Below are 19,761 nucleotides of genomic sequence, written 5' to 3'. Positions count from 1 at the left end.
AGAATTTTTTAATGAAGTAGACGAGGATTTGAGAAGTCATTCAAAAAGTGCCCTAATTTTTCTTTCTTCAGCACTAATCATAATTTCTATGGCAAAACGAACCCCCTCATTGTGTATCCTTTTTAAATTAAATGTTTTAAGTGTTACCAGTTTATTCCAATCAAGATGGCTTCAGGTGTGCCATACTTTTGTCATAAGTAAGACAGTAAGCGCTCTAGTTGTTCTTAAGAACACTCGGGGACATTCTGTCATTGAGCTATGCGTGGGCTACATCTGGATGATATTTGTGCTACCTTTGGGCTCTTTTGTCTCTGGTGGCCATCTTGGGAGACTTATTTGTTATGAAGTTTCCTAATTTCCTCCTTTACTGCAGTCTCCTCAGTATGAAACACTTTCATTTTTTTACTTTGGTTCCTTTCAGGAATGCATTCAGATGTGTCACACATTTGCCATCAATTCTGAATGTTAGCACTCTAGTTGCTCATTAGATCACTGTAGTAAAGCTACTGCTCACCAGGGAAGTCTGCTGCTGGTATTCAAAGTGCATGTTTCAGTCTGCATGCCAGAATTTTTTAATAAAATAGAAGAGGATTGAGAAGTCAAAATGTGCCCTCATTTTTCTTTCTGCAGAACTCATCATAATTTCTATGGCAAAACGAACCCCCTCATTTTGTTCCTTTGCAAATTAAATGTTTCAAGTGTTACCACTTTATTCCAATCAAGATGGCTTCAGGTGTGCCATACTTTGCCATAAGTAAGACTGTTAGCGCTCTAGTTGTTCTTTAGAACACTCTGGGACATTCTGTCATTGGGCTATACTTAGGCTAGATCTGGGTGATATTTATGCTACATTTGGGCTCTTTTGTCTCTGGTGGCCATCTTGAAGACTTATTTGTTATGAAGTTTCCTAATTTCCTCATTTACTACAGTCTCCTCAGTAGGAAATACTTTCAGTTTTTTTACTTTGATTCCACCAAGAAGGCATTCAGATGTGTCACACATTTGCCATGAATTCAGAATGTTAGCACTCTAGTTGCTTATTAGATCACTGTAGTAAAGCTACTGCTCACCAGGGAAGTCTGCTGCTGGTATTGAAAGTGCATGTTTCAGTCTGCATGCCAGAATTTTTTAATGAAATAGAAGAGGATTTGAGAAGTCACTCAAAATTTGCCGTAATGTTTCTCTCTGCAGCACTCATCATAATTTCTATGGCAAAACAAACCCCCTCATTTTGTGCCCTTTTTTAATTAAATGTGTTAAGAGTTACTATTTTATTCCAATCAAGATGGCTTCAAGTGTGCAATACGTTTGTCATAAGTGGGACTGTTAGTGCTCTAGTTGTTCTTTAGAACACTTTGGGAAGCTGCGGTAGAACACATAGGAATCAACTGACAGTCTCTGCCCTTGTTGGATGTACATGTTTTACTGAGAATGTCAGACTTCATTCTCACATGACTGTGAAAGATAATGTGAATTTACAGAAAATATGCTGTCAGTTTAGCTTTTAGATCACTTTCTGAAGCTCTGTGGGAAAAGCATGAGAAAATAATTTTCTCTCAAACCTGATTCATGATATCCCAGCAGAAGGCTTTTTCACATGGTAAAATCACCTTAGAACACCCCACAATTCCTAAAATGAGTATGGTACCATCAACAAATGATTTATAATGTAACTAAAGTCTTAAATCCTTCTATTAACTGCAATGCTTTTTAATGAGGTGCTATCATGTATATTGGTCTCAAGATGGCAGCCAATACTTCTTGGATGAAGTGCTGACAGCCAATTAGATCTCATGATGAGATGTGTGGTTAGGCTCCGCCCATATATATGTATTTCTTTTTCCATTAATATTTAAAAAACTACTGAACGGATTTACACCATTTAACAAAAAAAGGCTCTTTCTGAACTAAGGGCTACCTTTTTGCCAAATTTGGTGTAATTACGTTCAGCAGTTCGGGCTGCAGCCGTGTCTAATATTTCCTATGGAAAATTGCATGGAGGAACATGTTTTGGGACCCCCCTTTTTTCTCGGCCCCCGCTTGCCGAATCACCCCGAAACTTTCAAGATAGGAGCGGACCGGAGCGGGCCATTAGGTTTGAAAATTTAGGGGCCAACATTTACGTCAGGAGGGGGGCCACGTCGTGGCCCCCCTCCAAAATTAATAACAAACGTTGCCGTTCCCCTGGGGGATGAGGTCCCTGGGGCAGAAATTGGCCTGGGAAGGGGCCAAACAGCCCTCCTCCCTTTTAAAGATATCCTTGGGAAGTCCTTGGGGTCCAACTACCCCTCCTGTTACCTCCAGCAAGTCCCACACAGTGGGATTGCTAAGAGGTCTACTCAGAGGCCATGCCTGCCTTTCTCCAGCACTCTGCAAACACACCTCCTTGCACACTACGGGTTGGGGATGAAGTCCACTTTTTTCCTGAAGAACTTTTGGGGCCAAAAAGCCCTCCTGGTACCTCCTGTAAGTCCTACGCAACTGAATTCCTGAGTGCTGATTGGATGCCCAGCTCCCTTTCGCTACCTCTCTGCAAACATGACTACTAGTTAAAGAAGCATTTGCAATGTAATAGGTTTCCCAATTGTGAGAGTAAGAGCTATTGCTGAACTTCGCACTCTGAGCGGAGTGATGAGTCACGAAAAAATCCCTAAACTCAGGCGTAGCGGAGTTGAACACCCACGGTTATTATGCACTCTTGTGCACTTCTCTTGACTCTTTCTGCACTCCTCTTGCCTCTTTGTGCACCTCTCCTGCCTCTTTTTGCAGCACCTCTCTAGCCTTTACTGCAGTTATCTTGCCTCTTTCTGCACCTCAGTTGCTTCTTTCTGCACTTCTCTTGACTCTTGCGGCGCCCCTCTTGTCTCTTTCTACACCCCTGTTGTCTCTTTCTGTACTCGTCTTCCCTCTTTCTGCACCTCTCTTTTCTCTCTCTGCACCCCTCATGCCTCTTTCTGTACCTCTCCTGCCTCTATCTGCACTTCTCTTGCTTCTTTCTGCACCCTTCTTCCCTTTTTTCATCCCTCTTGTCTCTTTCTGCAGTTCTCTTGCCATTTTCTGTACCTCTCTTGCTTCTTTCAGCACCTCACTTGCCTCTTTCTGCACTTCTCTTGCTTCTTTATACACCTCTGTCGCTTCTTTCAGCAATTCTTGTGCCTCTTTCTGCACTTCTCTTGCCTGTTTTTGCACCTCTCTTGCCTCTGTCTGTACCTCTGTTGCCTCTTTCTGCACCTCACTAGCTACTTTCTGTACCCCTTTTTCTCTTTCTGCACCCCTGTTCTTTCTTTCTGAACCTCTCTTGCCTCTCTCTGAACCCCTGGGCCCTCTTTCTGCACCTATCCTGCCTGTTTTGGTACCTCTCTTGCCTCTTTCTTTACCTCTGTTTCTTCTTTCTGCACTTCTCTTACCTCTTTCAGCACCTTTTGTGCCTCTTTCAGCACCTCTGTTGTTTCCTTCTGCACTTCCATTCCTTTTTTCTGTACCCCTCCTACCTCTTTCCGTGCCCCTCTTGCCACATTTTGCATCTATCTCTGTTGTTCCTTTCTCAACTGCTCTTGCTTCTTTCTGTACTTTTTTTGCAAATGTGTGCATCCCTCTTGCCTCTTTCTGCACCTCTGTTGCTTTTTTCTGCACTTCTCTTGACCCTTTCTGTACCCATCTTGCCACTTTCAGCGCCTCTGCTGCTTCTTTCTGCACTTCTCTTGTTTTTTTCTGTGCTCCTCTTGACTCTTCCTATATCCCTCTTGCCTCTTAGTGCACCTCTCCTGCCTCGTTCCGTACCACTCTCGCCTTTTCTGCAGTTCTCTTGCCTCTTTCTGCACCTCTTTTGCTTCTTTCTGCACTTCTCTTGCCTACCCCTCTTGCCTCTTTCTGCACCTCTGTTGGTTCTTTATGCACTGCTCTTGCTTCTTTCTGCGCATCTGTTATATATTTATGCACCCCTCTTGCCTTTTTCTGCACCCCTCTTCTTTCTTTCTGCACCTCTCTTGCCTCTTTCTCTACCCCGTTTGCCTGTTTCTGCAGCTCTCTTTCCTCTTTCTACAGTTCTCTTGCCTCCTTCTATCCCTCACTTGACTCTGTACTTCTCTTGCTTCTTTCTGCACCTCTCTTGCTTCTTTCTGCACCCTTCTTTCCCTTTTCTGCACATCTCTTGCCTCTTTCTACACCTCTCATGCCGCTTTCTGCACATCTCTTGGATCTTTCAGCAGTTCTCTTGCCTCTTTCTGCACCCCTCTTGCCTCTTTCTGCACCTCTTTTGCTTCTTTTTGCACTTCTCTCTCCTCTTTCTGCACCCCTTTTGCCTCTTTTGGCACCTCTGTTGTTTCTTTCTGCACTGCTCTTGCTTCTTTCTGCACGTCTCTTGCACATTTTTGCACCCCTCTTCCCTCTTTCTGCACTTCTCTTGCGTCTGTCTCCACCCCTGTTCGTTTCTTTCTGTACCTCTTTTGCCTATTTCTGGAACTCTCTTGCCACTTTCTGCAGTTCTCTTGCCTTCCTCTGCTCCGCTGTTGCCTCTTTCTTTACCCCTTGCCTCTTCCTGCAACCATCTTGCCTCTGTCTGCATTCCTGTTGCTTCATTCTGCACTTCTCTTGCTTCTTTCTGCACCTCACTTGCTCCATTCTATACCCGTCTTGTCTCTTGCTGCACCCTTATTCCCTCTTTGTGCATCTCTCTTGCCTCTTTCTGAACCTCTCTTGCCTATTTCTGCATCCTTCTTTCTTCTTTTTGCAGCTCTCTTTCTTCTTTCCGCACCCATCTTCCCTTTTCCTGCACCTGTCTTGCCTCTTTCTGCACCCTCTTCCTGTACTTCTTTTGTTTCTTTCTCCACTTCTCTTGCCTCTTTCAGCACCCCTCTTGCTTCTCTCTGCACCTCTGTTGGTTACTTCTGCACCCCTTTTCCCTCTTTCTGCACCTCTCTTGCCTCTGTCTACACCCTAGTTCTCTCTTCCTGCACCACTTTTGCCTGTTTCTGCAACTCTCTTTCTTCTTTCTGCAGTTCTCTTGCCTCTTTCTGCACCTCTGTTGCTACTTTCTGCACTTCTCTTGCCTCTTTCTGCACTCCTCTTGCCTCTTTCTGCACATCCGTTGGTTCTTTGTGGACTCCTCTTGCTATTTTCTGCATCTCTCTTGCCTTTTTCTGCACCACTCTTGCCTCTTTCTGCACCTCTCTTGCTTCTTTCTGCACTTCTCTTGCTTCTACATTGTTGTACACAAATGTACAGAGTATGCTGTTTGAAACACAGGTATTTGTATGTTTATTTTTTATTGTAACATGTCACTAGGTAAAAGCAGAGACACATGTATGCATACCTTCACAAACCTAGTCAGACTAACAACAATGATATGCTTAGGATTGCTGTTTTACATTTGGTACGCCTAACATTCTGAGCAGTCGATGAACAGTGAACTTCAAGAGAAAAGTGAGGTTTAAGACATCTTGGGAGATGGATTAGTGATTAGGCTACTGTGTATGAGTCTGTTGTACGGTACAGTCGGTGGGCAGTCATAATATCGAGTTTTTTATTTCGACTGGACAGAATATCGAGTAAAAAATATAGAATGGACATAATATCGACTAGACATAATATAGACAACAAAAATATCGACATTTTTTTTACATCGAATAGAATGGACATAATATTGAATCAAAAATATAGAATGGACATAATATCGACTAGACATAATATAGACAACAAAAATATCGAATTTAAGGTAAGTTAATAATATTTTTAATTTTTTGTGTAATATTATTCTGTAGCGGGTTGTGGGTTTATAGGGGAATAGGGTGGGAAGTAATTTAATTATAATTAATTAAATATGTTAATTTATGTATTGATATTTATTTAGAATTAATTGTTAAATAATTATTAATTGGTAATTAATTAAAATATAATTGGTAATTAATTATAATTGATTAATTGATAAATATTTTAATTTTGGTAATTTATTTTCTGAAGCGGGCTGTGGGTTTATAGGGGAATAGGGTGGGAATTAAGTTTATTTATTTACTGATATTTATTTAGAAATAATTTGGAAATAATTCATAATTGGTAATTAATTAAAATATAATTGGTAATTAATAATAATTGATTAATTTATAAATATGTTAATTTTATTAACATTCTCGAAACCATAGTCCTCAGTGATGTCACTGACCATATCATGAGTGATGTAATATGTGATGTCATCAGCAGTGCATTGCGGGGGCACGAGTTTTAGTTAGCTAAACCTAACTATAACGTCCCTGAAACCTGTGTTTTTTTCAGTGAATTTTTAAGGTATTTAAATGCTGATTCCTAACTATAACGTGCCTGAAACCTCTGTTTTTTTCAGTGAATGTACATATATTTTTATATTACCTACTGGAGAATGCCAGTTGGTAGTTATAGTTAGGACCTAGTTACCATAGGAAAATTGCAACAGCCTATTCCCAGTAACTTTGGCGCTAATTGACGAATCATTTTCAAAAACTCGTGGGGCGCTCCGGTCCACTCCTATCTTGAAAGTCGGGGTGATTCATCAAGCGGGGGCCGAAAAAAAGGGGGGTCCCAAAACGTTTTTTCTCCATGTTATTTTCCATAGGAAACTTTAGACAGGGCTACAGCCCGAACTGCTGAACGGAATTACACCAAATTTGGCAAAAAGGTAGCCCTTCAGAAAGAACTCTTTTAGTTAAATGGTGTAAATCCCTTCAGTAGTTGCTGAGAAAATCAAAATAAAAAATATCGATATATAGAGGCACGCAGGATCTGCGCAACCTGCAGATCAGGATCCGCGCACACTTCTGATCACGAGCTGCATTCTAATTGGCTGTCAACACTCCAAAGCAGGAACTGTTGGCAGCCATCTTGTGCCTCGGTAGAAGCGAGGCACAAGAAAACAGAAAAACTAAGGCGCAAAACAAGAAAAGGGGCAGGGTAGAAACAGCCTGACCTCCTACGTCTGCTTAGGGGTCCCACAAGGGTAAAAAAAGCATATATATATTTTTTTAAATGCCGAGATGCGAGCTGGGTGCGCAGATCCAGCGCAAAAATGAAAAAACACTTTGTTATTAATTAGCCCCCAGCTGGACTAAATCCCGGGGGCATCACAAAAATATATGTGTGGGGCTTTCTAAAAATATTTGGGGGGCGCACACAGCCCCCCAGCCCCTGAGACCGCCACCCCCGGGGCTTGTTTTTTAAATGGGTGGGATGCCTTCAAGGTCCCCTATTCCCAGGGACCGCCACCCCCTGGGCTTTTCCAAAATATTTGCGGGTGCTCACGGCCCCCCCGCAGCCCCAGGGACCGCCACTCCCAGGGTTTGTTTTAAAAAAAAAATAACCTGTTTTGGGGGCTCGAGCCCCCCACACACCCCGGGGACCGCCACCTCTTTGGGGCACTAAGTATGCTAATTGGGAGGTCCGTTACAGACCCCCTAGCCCCGGGGATCACCACCTCTTGGGGGTTTTCAAATGTTGTGAGGGGGGACACGGGCCCTCCTCCTGGAGCCATGGTTGGCCCTGGGGACCAACACCCCCCGGGGCCGGCTCCTGCAGTGTCCTGGGGTGCTCACCATCTATCCTGTAAATGCCATCCATATTAAAACACAGATTGTTGTTGTATATGGACCCCATACTATAATCTCTGAGATAAGCAGAAACATCTTTATTGACATGTTTCCTAGCTTTCTCAGTCTGTGAAAAAAATTGATTGGACCAGTTCCATTTCTGTCTTTGGCATATGTTAGAGTAGACAAAGGCAGTTTTGAGGAAAAGTAACATCAATTCTGCAAAGGTGTCCTTCATTAGCATTTCCAGCCCTATCCCAGTCAAAGTGCCCAGGTCATTGCCGCCACAGTGCACAATTATGAGGTCCTACAATCATGCAGACCTCTAACCAGCTATCTACTATTGATACGTCTTCTAAATACCCATTACCTACCCAGGCTAGGAATTCTTCTGTCTGTCCCATGCACTTTTCCATTCACCCATCCAGCACTATCTACGTATCCTATCACTCCAGCAATACCTAAGCACTTATAAATTCAGCATGCAGTTTCTTTGCAACACTGAAATTACTCAAGTTATTAGTCGTATACTTAAGGAATGACGTAGTCACTGACACAAGTGTAAGTACAATATTTTGTACACTATGCATGCACACCTCTAACCAGCTACAAACTATTGATACGCTCTTCTAAATATCCGGTTAGTGACTATGCAGTGTAGGAAACCTCCTGTCTGTCCCAGGAATTTCTCCAATCACCCATCCAGCACTATCTACTTATCCTATTACTACATCAATACCTAAGCACTTACAAATTCACTATACACACTGTTAGTAATACTGTAATTATTGCAGTTACTAGTAATGTACTCATGGAATGGCCTAGCCACTAACACAACTACAGCTACAATATTGTGTGCATTATCCACGCAGACCTCTCAGCAGCTACATATTAGTGATATACTCTTATAAATACCCAGTTAGTACTTATACAGTGTAGGAATCGTTTAGTCTGTCCCATGCACTTTTTAATCACTTATCTACCAGTATCTACTTATCCTATCACTCCAACAATACGTAAGTACTTATAAATTAAGTGTTCACTCTGTTTGCAACACTGCCATCATTCCAGTTAATAGTGGTATTCTTATAAAATGACTTAGGCACCAACAAGCACTTATACAATATAATGTGCATAATCCCTACAAATCTCTAAGCAGACACATACTATTGGTCCACTCCATTAAATACTGAAGTAGTCCTCATGCAGCGTAGGACACCTCCTGTCACTCTTATGCAATTCTTCAATCACCCATCCAGCACTATGTTGATATTGTATTAGTCTGCCACAATCTAAGCACTTATGGGGCAGATTTACAAGCACCCTGCACCACCAGTACGTCACTTTTTGTAACGTAGTGATGGCGCCACGCACTCCTTCATATTTACAAGGAGAGGAAAAGCCACCCAGCATGCCTTTTCTTCTCCTTGTAAATACAACCCCTTCATACACAGCACTTTGGGTTGAAGGGACGTTCCATAAGTGTTGTTGTGGGTGTTCCCACGCAATACTCATAGAATAATACACATCTTCAGAATTATGAGAAATCGTAAATCTGGAGATGTGTGTGAATGCTGCGGCATCCTAGAGTTGGTGAAGTAAGGCACAACAAGGAGAATTGTTTTCATTTTTCCTCAATTTTTCCTCTTTCAATGCATGCTGCATTCCACAGCATACATTGAAAGAGGAAAATTCAGGCAAACAAGCTTTGCAAAGTTGATTACATTCCGGCGCGGGCGGCAAGATGGCGGCTGCGTGAGCGGTGCGTAGGTCACTCCCCGACTACTACGGACATTGAGCGGCATTACGAGCAGCTAATGCCCTGCTGAGTCTCTGGGATTTGTATGGATTAAAGTGTGAAACCCCCCCTCTGTTTTGGATGATTTCCCTGTCAGGTATCAGCAACCTCTTGCTACGCGTGGCGGAATTCTGCTTCCACGCTACACATAGCCGAGCGTACCTGGGTGCTTAGCGGGCGTGGCTTGCCGGGAAGCTGTTGAGGGAGAACGCGACACCAAGGCGTCGATTCCGATCCGGTAAAAAGCGCTCCGAATTGCAGTTCGGAGCACTTTTCCCCGTACGAATCGCACCTGTAGGCGTCCCCGTACGAATCAGCAAGTACGATCACAAATTAAAGCGTCACTCCATACGACTCGTAAAAAACAACCATACAAATCGAAAATCCATATGATTTGCAGTCGGCTGACGCACCACGCAGCGTCCGTACGTAAATAGACCGCGCCATCCGAACCAGGAAGTACGATCCGTGTTGAACACACTCCGTACGGCTCTTTTGCTACGAGAGCTCTAAACTACCGTAAACCCACACTCCGGCAAGACCCGCACCTGGTACACGACAAGCAGGACATGAACGCCATCGTCCGTCTCATCCCTATCCTGTACGGCCACCACCTCGTACTTAGAAACCGACGACGGCGCAGAAGGTGAGCACAACGAAGTCCAACATACCTGTACGTGTAGCCAGACGGCCACATCGCCATTGCACGATTGTAATGTCTGGGTATGTTGCGCCACACACTCCCGCACATCACTAGTGTAATACAGAGGGAGGCCGCATGTTCGTCATCGATCACGGGGTACGGTACTTCACCGCACAACAGTAGAGTAATACGTGGGCGGGGCCACCAACGTCATCGACCACGGGGTACGGAAGGTCACCGCACATCAGTAGAGCAATACGGTGACAGGGCAAACCTACGTCATCGACCACGGGGTACGGTAAGTCACCGCACATCACTAGTGTAATACGGTGACAGAGCGCACCTACGTCATCGACCACGGGGTACGGAACGTCACCGCACATCACTAGTGTAATACGGTGACAAGCCGCACCTACGTCATCGACCACGGGGTAAGGAACGTCACCGCACATCACTAGTGTAATATGAGGTTCCGTAAAAATTATTACGACGTTCTGGGCATTACCGAATATGGACGAGTTTGGTATCTACGAACCGTAAATGGCGAGTTCGGTAAGTGTACGCATTTTCGCTACACTACCTGATAGGGTTCGCCTAATATTACGTGTTCTTCATCTGAACCCTCGGGTTCCATTTTAGATACGGCATCCATTTTGTTTCTTGCCCTCACGTAGTCAGCGAGCAGGTAACTGTTCGCTCCCTGACCTTCTAGTTCCCAAGCCTTGCGGAAGACGCATATTCCTTTCATGCGTCTTTATGGCCGGAGGAATGACACAGCGAAGGCAGATGGCTCAGCTTGAGGGTAATCTGGTCGTGCCGGTCTATTGTGACAGCCGTGCAGGCGATGGGATCCAACTCTTTGATCCTACGATCATGCTTCCGATATTGCCCCCACACTCTTTTCTCTACACGTGTCTGACTTCCTTGCAGCTGCTCTTGTCTCCTCTTCTTGGTCATTTACAACTCTAATGGGTGTGCCTAATGGTGGGAAGATGTGCTTTTACAGTTGGGAACCGGCATTGCTACTGTAATCATGGTCCGGGATTCTGAACACATGAAAGCGACCCTTTTGAAGTTTACTGTGGGAACTGGATTGTAACCTTTTGTTCGCATGTTGTGCAATGGCAACATTTTGTATAAAAGAGAGCGACCTACATATGCAATTTGAAGCAGACTCGCAGAACCTACATGCCGATGTACTTCTAATGACTCTTGTTTCCCTGCAGTAAATAAACGCTGATCTTTGACGCCGAAGGAAGTGTCCCGTGTCTCTGTCATTGTGCGCCGAAACAGGTATCCCATGAAGGTTATAGGTGTTGTTCCCTGGCACCGCTGGTACTATTAAAAGTCCAGTCCTTCAGTTGGCGCCCAACATGGGGCGACGTCAGCGGTACCGGTCCAAAGCCTGACGATCGTGAGGAACTTCGTGTGAAATCTCCGAGGGAAGGTGCACCCCGCTTCATCGATCCTGTTGTCGAAATAAGTGGCCCGAAGATTTTCCCTGCGAAGATTCCCGCCTCCTGACGGCTGCGACGGACCGATGCCCTGACTGTCGACCTGTCTTCGACGCCCGGCGTAGACCTTACGTACAAGCGAGACGATAGACGGGCCTTCCTGGTGACGCCATTGAAGTTCTGAGTTAAGTATTTGTGGGTCGCTCCCAGTCCTTAGTGGTTGTTCTAGCTTCTCGAAGCTTTGTTGTAGCTTTTTAAAGCTTTGTTGTTGTAGCTCATTGAAGCTTTGTTGTAGCCTTTTAAGGCTTTGTTTTATTGCATGGTTCCATTGCATTTGTGGTTCTTAGTTGTGGTTCTTAGTATTTTATTTGACAGTTGCAATTGCCAAAAAACCGAGGGTTTTGTCTTACACGAAGATTTAGCACTTCGGTGACCCTTGAAGTTTGATACTAGGTTAGTGTGCACGATGCCTAGCCATAGTGGTTTGTTTGGTATCTTCAAATGTTGCGCAATGGATTCCCGGTTGGAGGACTCATGTCCGATACCTCCAGTTGGAACTCCGATATATGAGCTCTACAGTCGACATGGTGTGGGCCCTATTATATATAATGAATACTGGGTCCGTTACACGAAGAAAGACGGTGTCCTTAGTTGGCCACCACATGGAAGTTTTGAACTTACGATTTTAGATAATCTTGAAGCTAAATTATTTCAAAAGAAAGCTAGGCCAGCTATGTTTGATTCTTTTCGGCTGTGGCGTAAAGAGGCCAAGCAGAAAGAAATCAAAAAGCTTAAAAAGGATCAAAGAGAAGGGTTTGTTCCGATAATGCAAGTTGTACAACAAAGTAAACGAGAAAAAGAAGAAAAAGAAATAGAAGTTTCCACTAGACTACATCACATGAGTGTAGATAAATGTTATCCGGTTTTACCGACTGGTCTAGATAAGAAAGAAGAAGATTCGAAGGAGGATTCCTTGTTAGCGTATTTAATGAAATCGCCACCTCCTTATGCGCAGGGTGCTACGGCTCCTGTAGCTCCTCCTGTAGTTCCTCCTGTTGTTCCGGCGGCTGCGGGTCAGCCCGTTGTTAATCCTACGTTTGTCCCACCATCTGCCCCTGTACCTGTACCTCCTCAATCTGTTATTCCTGTTACCCCGACTACCTTGTCTGTTTCTACTACGCCTAGCTTCACTTCTAATGTTGTTGCTCCTGTTCTTCTTTCTCCTTCTGTTCGTAATCGTATCCCTAACACTGTTGCTACCCTTTATTCACCGCTTATTGGTCAGTTATTTCCGTCTGGTCTTTCCGAAACTCCCCAGAGACGGAGTCAGATCCCTAGTGGAAGGGAAAAAGAGACATTAGTGACTATGGCACATAGATGGATAAGACACCCTGCTAACTACACTCCACGTGTGGTCTTCGACACGTTTTCTCAGTTTAATGAGCCTACGCAGAGATTCGTGTTCGAAGAAATGTGTAACTTTTTGAGGGAAGAATGGTATAACGATGATGTAGACATTGTACCGCCCGATATAACTGAACTCCATAGTCACTTTTCAAACGGTATGATTGTAGGGGGTGATGTACGACGTGCCTTGGAGTGTTTGTTAGCATTTAGATCCACCGTGCATTCTCGAGTGTCATCCGATGACGCCACTGAGAATTGGAAAGCGGCTCCTGGTCAGTACCCTATGCGAGAGGTTCCGCCACTTTGGGTGCCTGGTAATCCTGGTGCTAACCCTCCGGTTTTACCGCACTTCCGAAGAGTGTGGATACACCTCCCATGGAAACGATCGGAAGTTTTGCAGGTGAAGCAATCCTTGCCTGATCCGCGTAAGAATCCGGCTGGTTATTATAAGGAACTATCCCAATTGGTGGAAGCTTCTGTTATGAACCTTGCCGACATCGACATGTTGTTTGGTAATGTTGTACCACAACCAGTTTGGGCGGAAATTCGCCAAGCAAACCACGCAAATGAGTTGGGTGGTGATTGGGCTGCACTGATAGCGGCTGATGCATTACAAGTTGGTGGGGCTAAGCCTGAGCAGTTGATCTTGGATTTACCGCAGAAAATCATTACGCTCATGAAAACTCTCATGCAAGCGATGAGGGTGAACTGGGATAAGTTATCAGCTTGTAAACAAAAGAAAGACGAGAGTGTCTCGGATTTCTTTACAAGGTTTGAGGAAGCGTTTGTCGACCACAGCGGTCCGGACATGGGCTCCGAAGGAGGCCAGCGGTTATTTGTCGACAAGTTCGTGTCGAATTTGTTGCCTGAGCTAAGCAACAAATTGAAGAATTCAGAAAGTGCATGGGCGGTTTCAACCACTGCACAGATATTAGCAACGGCTCAATACTATGAGAATAGGGAAAAGGAAGAAAGTGATCGTGTAGATAAGAAAACGAAGGAGCTCAAAACGAAGGTTTTGTTGCAGCAAGCATATCCTCCACGATCAAATCAAAATGATTCGCAACAGCAGTATCGACCACGAGCACAGCCCGATAGGATGCAGCCGCACTCTCACAACTCTGACTATAGATCTTCACTTGGGTATAATCAGTGCGCATATTGTAGAAGAGAGGGACACATAAAATATGATTGTCCTGCTTTACGGGACCGTCTAAATGGTGTGTCGATACGAGGAAACCGTGGTGGTGGTCCTCAACAGGCATCACGAGGTAGAGGTCGCGGTGCACCCCAAAACCAGATTGATCGCCATCAAAATCAATCAGATACGAATAATTGTTTTGACCAGCGAAAGGCGGGGTCAGTTCGATCTGCACAATATAATGTGGACGATTATTACGTGGAACATGAGACTGTTGCAAACGACCATTACTAGGACAGCCACCGACAAAGAGAGGGAGTAGTATCAGTGCCGGTTGATCAGAGTGGACCTTACGTTGCAGTGGCTACATCGGGCGTAGTTGAGCCTTTTCTGTTAGACACTGGTGCGACGAAAAGTTCCATCATGCATTCGAAACTCCCTGGCGCACCTTTGTCTGGCTTAACGTCCGTTTCCGTTGGATTCTCTGGCGCCCCTGTTAGCAATCCCGTCTCTAGCCCTTTGCCCCTTACGATTGGCCCTCGTGAGCTGGAGGCTCCACTGATTCTGTCTACCGGCTGTGGTGAGAATCATTTGGGTCTGGATTTGTTGAAACGACTATATGCGACTTTGTATTGCTCTCCCGAAGGAGTAGAGCTTACATTAGGTCGGAGAGTGATCTCTCCTATGTACTTGTCGATCGATAAATTCCCACCGGAATTGAGTTCCCTTCCTGCGTCTCTATGGGCCACAGGTCCCAATGATGTGGGTCTGTTAGACATTCCGCCTTATGTGATTCAATTGAAACCAAATGTGCGATTACCACGTTTACCTCAATATCGTATCTCTCTTGATGGTGAGCGAGCGCTGTTAGCAATCGTTCATGATCTAATTAAGAAAGGTGTTGTTGAAGAAACTCGTGGAAACGTGTGTAATAGCCCTGTATTGCCTGTTTTGAAACAAACTGACCCATCCAAACCTCCTGTGTATCGTTTCGTAACAGATTTGAGAGAAGTAAATAAAATAGTGATTCCACAATTTCCCGTGGTCCCTGATATCACGGCCTTGCTAACAATGATTCCGGCCTCTGCCTCCTGGTTCACGGTCATCGATCTAAAGAATGCTTTCTTTAGTATCCCGATTGCTGAGGAAAGCCGAGACCTATTCGGATTCGCATTAGGTGGTCGCAGTTTCAGGCTAAAACGCGCTCCACAGGGCTACTGTGAGAGTCCGTCAATCTACAGTCAAGCACTTAAAAGTCAGCTTGATGCCTTTGTGTTACCGACGGGTGCAGCCTTGATTCAATACGTTGACGACCTGCTAGTGGCAGCTGATACAGAAGCTATTTGCAAAACGGCTACAGTATCATTATTGCATTATCTACATGACTTACATCACAAGGTATCACCTTCTAAGCTACAATATTGTTGTCAAGAAGTTACCTATTTAGGTCACTTATTGTCAAAAGAAGGGAGAAGGTTGACCCCAGAGAGAATCGCAGCGATTTCCCAAATGACTGTGCCAAAAACCCAGAGAGATGTACGTGCCTTTTTAGGTATTACGTCCTACTGCAGACAATGGATTCCAAATTTTTCATTGTTGGCGAAACCATTGATAGCCCTTACGTGCAAGGATGTTTCATCTCCTTTGCCTTGGACTGAAGAGTGTCAGAAAGGTTTTTCTGAATTGCGTGATGCGTTGTGTTCGGCTCCTGTGTTGGGTACTCCTGATTACAGTAAGCCGTTTACACTATACGTTCACGAGAGGGATGGTTGTGCATTGAGTGTTCTGACACAACCTTTTGGCGGCAAACAACGACCATGCGCCTATTTTTCTTCGACTTTAGACCCAGTAGCTAGAGCCTTGCCGAGTTGTTTAAGAGCAACAGCGGCAGCTGCGGCGTCCATTCGACAGTCCGCAGGTCTGGTCATGGATAATATGCTCACGGTGATGGTTCCGCATGCAGTCGACACTCTTTTGAATCGAACGAAAACTCAACACTTGACGAGCGCAAGATTGTCTGGATATGAGTTGACGTTACTGGCCAGTCATATACGGATAAAACGATGTAATGTGTTGAATCCAGCAACATTGCTGCCGATCGACACGGAGTCAAGTGGTGAAGCACTACATGACTGTTATCTAAAAACTGAAGAGGAAACAAAGGGTCGTATTGACCTAAAAGATACTCCATTGGCAGATCCCGATGGTACTTTGTATGTGGATGGTTCCTGTTTTAAGTTGCCGAATGGTGATGTGACGACTGCGTATGCTGTAGTAACATTGAGTATGGTTGTGGAAAGCGCAAGATTGAGTCAGAATTCGGCTCAGGCTGCTGAGCTGATCGCATTGACAAGAGCGTGTGTGTTGTCTAAAGATAAACGGGTGAATGTGTTTACAGATAGCCAGTATGCGTTTGGTGTGGCGCATAGTTTTGGCCGATTGTGGAGAGAAAGAGGGTTCCTTACGTCGCACGGCACGAAGATTCAGCATGGACAGCTTGTGAATGACCTTTTAGATGCACTCACATTGCCTAAACAGGTGGCCGTAATCAAATGTAGTGCACATCAGAAAGTGACGGATGACGTGGGTCGTGGTAATGCGTTTGCGGATGAGACGGCTAAAGAGACAGCTAAAGATTTGACGAATCGAATGTATGTTACGAGTTCAGTGAGATGGCCAACAGAGACTAGTATGTGTGAAGACACGATTGAGAGTGTGAAGGGAATACAGAATGAAGCCACTGAGACGGAAAGGACTAAATGGAAAGAGAGCATGGGAAGGCTGGATGAGAACGGATGTTGGGTTGATTTGTCAGAGAAACAGAGATGGATGTTACCAGATGCATATGTGCTCGCTGTCGTTACAATGGCTCATGGTACGGCACACATAAGCACGAAAGGCATATGCAAGTTGTTGTCTCATGTATGGAAGAATGATGGGATTACTAAGTGTGCAGAGAGAGTGGTTAAGAATTGTATGGTGTGTTTGATGCACAATCCTGGTAAGGGCACTCCCACTCCACCTGGCCATTTTGCCCCTCCTACTTACCCTTTCGAAGTTATCCAGTTGGACTTCATCCACATGGAGAGATGTAACAACTTGAAGTATGTGTTGGTTGTGGTATGTGCATTCTCCAGATGGATTGAGGCTTACCCCCTTAAGGACAATACTGCCTTATCCACGGCAAAAATTTTGCTCAAGGAGTATTTTCCCCGATATGGAATGCCTCGGGTTGTATGGTCAGACAACGGAAGTGAGTTCGTGGGAAGTGTGATGAAGAGTGTATGTCGTGGCCTCGGTATAAATCAGAAATTCCATAGTGCAAATCATCCACAATCAGCGGGCTTGGTGGAAGGATACAATGGCACCCTAAAACTAAAATTGGCTAAAATTCAGGCAACAACTGGTTTATCATGGCCCGACGCTTTGCCTCTAGCTCTCCTATCGACCAGGGCAACTGTACACTCACGAGTAGGGCTTAGCCCATACGAGATTGTGTTTGGCCGTCCTGCTAATATATGGGGAGTCCCAAGGCCTAAAGAGTTTGATAGAATCGAATATCCAATGTTGATTGATTATCTTCATGATCTGACTGCTAAATTGAGTTTGATTCATCAACAGGTCTTTGAGGCTCTGCCGTCATGAACAGAGGGTCCTGGTCATCGGCTCCAACCAGGGGACTGGCTCCTTGTCCGCAACTTCGGACGAAAACGGAACCTCGAGCCGAGATTTGTGGGACCATTCCAGGTGCAACTAGCGACGAGGACGGCAGTTCGGCTGGAGGGGCGGAAGCATTGGGTACACGCTACCCACACCAAAAGAGTCCCGCTTCCTTTGCCGTCGGACACCTGGATGAGAAGAGGTCTTTCTTCATCTGAAACCGATACTCCACAACGTTTTGTCCCATTCAGCGAAGCTCAGCTTGTATCTGACACCCTTGTTGATTCCCCTCAAACAATTTCCTCTCCGTCAACTCTGGAAAATTCGAGTGCTGAACAATCATCTGAACAATCGAACACTCGTTTGCCATCCAATCCACTATTTGAAGATCAAACTCGCCCTGGGAGCAGCCGATACTTTCTTCGTCCACGTACAAGAGACTAAATAAAAAGATTTTTTAGTTTTTAGGTTTCACACTTGCCCTGAACATATTGGACATTGTATATTGTGTATTTATGTTCCCTATTCGTACAGCCAAGAATATTGTAATAAATTGAATGTTCAATTTAGCTAGAACCTATCATCAAGGTTGGCCGTAAGGCCGTGAGGGTCATTCTTTCTGTTTAGCAGCTATCGACACTAGGTCGGTTTCTTTTGTCGATTTCTGGGAACTCCTGGGAATTGATAATCGCTACTCAGAACGAAGTGCGTCAAGAACGTCGCGGACGGTCGTTAGGGGATGGAATCGTCATTGTCTGAGCTGTCGAAAAGAGAGAAAATGTCGGAGCAAAGATCTGCATTAGATAAAATGTTTCGTACAAAATGGTTTATGTTACAGGTTTTCATATTGTTCCTGACTGTATCTATGTTACTGGTGGGGGGAGTATATTTTGGGTCCCAATTCTTACTGCCTTCTACTATACCTACTCTTCCATCTCATGATCTAAATATCGTTTCAACTGTTTCTCCACATTCCTTTCATCTTCTGCCTCAACACGAACAAGCCAGACGTGCAGAATTTAGAAACAACTCCTTTATTCAACTCTTGCATCAGCATCAGTTAGTGGTAAACACTACCAATTGTTGGGTGTGTGGGTTAATGCCACATACCATGGATAAGGGTATTCCGTACTTAGTGCTGCCTTATAGTTCCCAAGGGTCAGCTCGAGCATTGCAAACTATGTTCCATAGCGCACTAGATTCCTACCCCCATCGAGAACCACGCTCAGCAAACTTTGGTCCTGGCCCGTACCACAAGACTCTGGCGAGAGCTATTGCTGATTTACATAGAGATATTTTTGACGCATCGCTTATCCCAGAGGAGGAGGTGCGAGTATATAAGGAACTAAGTGAGGCTGAGTATAGTGTATCAGTAGGTGATAGGCAGCTTAAAAGCTCATCACCGATATGGATTGTACCTCACCTTGGTAACTTCTGCCTGAAAGGTCTCGGTCGAAATCCAAGAGCTCAGTTTGGGGAGAGTGCGTGTACTGAGACATATGTCTTACCAACGCTCTCATCCCCTGTCTTCCTAACTGCCAAGGGTACCTATTTTGTATGTTATGATCGAGCCTATACGTGGTTACCTCATGACTTCTCGGGTACCTGCTACATTGCAAATCTTTTGCCTCCGACTTTCACTGTGGCCTCAGATTATCACAGGACTAGAGTTGTGAGAGGTGTTGTCGACAAAGAAGATACTGCCGGTCAAGAAGCAGGAGATTTCTTTAAGGGTTTCCTACCGTTCTGGGGCCCTATGGTCAATAGCAGGAACCTGAGGCAGTTAACTCGTGTAGTAGAATCAACTGCCAACATAACTGCAAGTGCCCTTGGTAATTTGACAGCCGAGCTTCAGGCGGATAGACTGATGACGTTACAGAACCGTATGGTTCTAGACGTTGTTCTAGCAGATAGAGGTGGTGTTTGTAAGGTCATCCATTCGAGCTGCTGCATATTCATACCTGATAACGCTCCAACGGTTTATCAAGCCATCTCTAAATTGCACAAAATTTCGGAGTCCATACACGTGGACGAAGGAAATTGGACGCTTCTGGGATGGTTTTGGGGCCTGATGTCGACTTGGGGTTGGAAGATTCTGATGATCATAG

This window comes from Lissotriton helveticus, chromosome 8 (genome assembly GCF_964261635.1).
Source record: "Lissotriton helveticus chromosome 8, aLisHel1.1, whole genome shotgun sequence".
Taxonomy (NCBI): Eukaryota; Metazoa; Chordata; class Amphibia; order Caudata; family Salamandridae; genus Lissotriton; species Lissotriton helveticus.
This window is presented reverse-complemented; position numbering follows the sequence as displayed.